We start from the raw sequence: 2,984 nt of genomic DNA, 5'->3' as shown, positions 1-2,984 counted from the left end.
AGCCGTCAGCCTGGCTTGTGGCTGAGCAGAGCTCTCCCTGTGGGAGTGCACTGACCACCAGGGGGCAGCTCCTGCATTGAGTGTCTGCCTCCTGGTGGTCAGTGTGTGTCATAGTGACCAGTCATTCCCAGTTGTTCTGTTATTAGGGTCAATTTGCATATTACCCTTTTATTATATAGGATAGAGGCCTGGTGCACGGGTGGGGGCCGACTGGTTTTCCCTGAAGGGTGTCCTGGATCAGGGTGAGGATCCCGGTGGGGTGCCTGGCCAGCCTGGGTGAGGGGCTGATGGCTGTTTGCAGGCTGGCCACAGCCCCTTCATGGTGGTGGGGGTCCCACTGGGGGGCATGGCCAGCCTGGGTGAGGGGCTGATGGCCATTTTCAGGCTGGCCACACCTGCAGGATGTAAGCAGGTATCTGGGATTTATTTATCTTCTATAATTGAAACTTTGTAGCCTTGAGTGGAGCTCAGGTCTGGCAGAGCAGGGAGAAAGCTTGGTTTCCTCCATTGCCGGGGGCAACTCAAGCCTCCTGCTTGCTCCAGCTCCGTGGCCACCGCCACCTTTGTTGGGTTAATTTGCATACTTGCTCCTGATTGGCTTGTGGGCATGGCTTGTGGGCGTGGCTTGTGAGTGTAGCAGAAGTACAGTCAATTTCCATGTTTCTCTTTTATTAGTGTAGATACCTAAAACAATTTGTAGGCAATATATTTAACTTCATTTTAACATTAAGGATATACACTGAGTGGCCAGATTATTATGACCACCTGACATTTGCAGACAAATTAGCTATAATTTCACGCTGAAGTTGCTAGAGGACCAGACCATTATAAATAGGGAAGCAGGTTGTTTTACACGACAGTAGAAGTGATTTTTTGCTGAAGATATGGGTAAACAATGCAATTTAACAGCCTTTGAACGTGGGATATATATATATATATATATATATATATATATATATATATATATATTACAATATATCCCAGTTTATTGGGAAAAGTGCTTTTTAGTTTAAATGAAGAAAATTTAAAAATTCTCTTTGAAATTCGAAATCGTATTATTTGGCAATGAAACTGCAGTAATGAAGAACCAATGGGGTCTAAAAAATTTAACTCAGCAAGCATGACTTTTAATAATGTTTACCTAGATTGACTATATTTAATTTTTTTTTAGTACAAAATCTGAACTTTGATATTATTTCCCTTTGGCTACTTTTACATTGAAAATATAACTTTAAAGTTGGAGTGACAATGTGTTAACGTTAAGAAAAAAAGAATCTGTGCTGCCCAGAATCTTCATCAGAACACTGAGAAGAATCTGATACAGTTAGAGGACAACAGAGTGAAATCTTAAAAAAAAATATATATGGTTGAAGGAAACCTCTAAAGGTTATCTTTCTGCTTCATCCTGCTGGCTTCAGGCACACTTTACCTAAACTATTGTAGGCAGATGGGTATCTGGACTGTTTTAAAAGATCTTGGGGGAAGTAATTCCATAATCTCTTCATATCCTTTTTTATATCTAATCTATCTCTTCATTTAATTTACTTTATCTTCAGCATACATGGATAATGTTACCCTTTACAATACAATTCATCACAAGCTTGATAATTGAGGTAATGTTTATATATGAAAGAAAAGATGACAATCTCTCCAGACAGAAAAAAATAGTGTTATTATAATTTTAGTAGGAACTTTAACATTAATTGTGGATATAAGAGAAGAATAAACTTGTGAATTTTGAGACCAACTGGAGCCAAAGGCCGAACTCATTTTTTAATATGAGAAGATAATGCCACCTTTAGCAGGGTGTTTAACCTTTTCTCATAATGGGAAAAAAATAGTCTACTTCCAAACATGAATACAATCTTTGCCCAATCGTTGTTATAATTACAGTAGCTATTTCTGAGATTTGCATAGAATTATGGTTTTCACTGACTTCATATTTAGTGCTTAGTACTGTTTGTGCTGTGTTTATATCACATCTGTAATCTACTTACATATCATCACCTTTCTAATTATTACCATTAATAGATAAAGGCGAACTGAAGTTTGAAATCAAAGAAGCTGATATATCTGCCTTTCCCAAAATTTCTTATAATTTTAAGAAAAGCAAATTAATCTATAATTTCAGAAGTGTGACTATGAAATCATGATATTAAAAAGTATAATAAATTTTGGCAGACTTTTGTGGTTCCTTTCTAAGCACTTACATTAGTAGATTGTATTGTTTTTCCAGTTATTATAAAACCCCTCATTGGAAACTTCCCATTTTTTTAGAGTTGGGCCAGCCAGCCAATTTAATTGAGTGAAATTAGATGGCTGGGGGTGGGGGGGATTAGGGGGGGGCGAGGAGGAGGAATTAAGCACTAAAAATATAATCCAAATTTATTTTTATTGTATAATATTGTAAAGGTATAACATTAGATTTTTAGCTAAGTGGAAGCAAATATATCAGCTATTAGATAAGTTAATTGATAAAAATTTTCTTTTATAATTTATTACTCCTTTGGTTGGGATTCAAAAAAAAGAAGTTTCACTCTGTCTCTGTTCTAGTGTCAGCACTGGGTTTTGTGTTCTGTTGTAATGAATCTTTTAATTTTAAATGATGCCGAGTTTTCTGCCATTCACTATGGAAAACAGATGTTCTTAAATATAGCGACTTCCAAACATGTATACAGTCGGTGCACAGGAGTTTCTATATTTTGTAGAACTCTGGTTTTCAGTGTCACTGTTTTTGGATTTTAAAAACTGTATTACATGGTAGTTCAGCAGCACACCATTTGTAATTTTTATTTATGGTCTCTCTCTCTCTCTCTCTCTCTCTCTCTCTCATACTTCTTTAAATACAGGATTTGAGCAATGTATTTCAGGCAATCCCTTTTGTTTTGGTAGAATAGTCTTAGTACAGGAAAATGAGCCAAATGTTCAGAGCAATTTTCCTTTCCCAAAGATAAAATTTCTCTAAGAATGAGTTCCTCAAATCA

The sequence above is a fragment of the Myotis yumanensis genome, unplaced genomic scaffold, assembly GCF_028538775.1.
Source record: "Myotis yumanensis isolate MYYU_CA2020_CCGP unplaced genomic scaffold, mMyoYum1.0.hap1 SCAF_3, whole genome shotgun sequence".
Lineage (NCBI taxonomy): Eukaryota > Metazoa > Chordata > Mammalia > Chiroptera > Vespertilionidae > Myotis > Myotis yumanensis.
Note: the sequence above shows the minus strand (reverse complement) of the source record.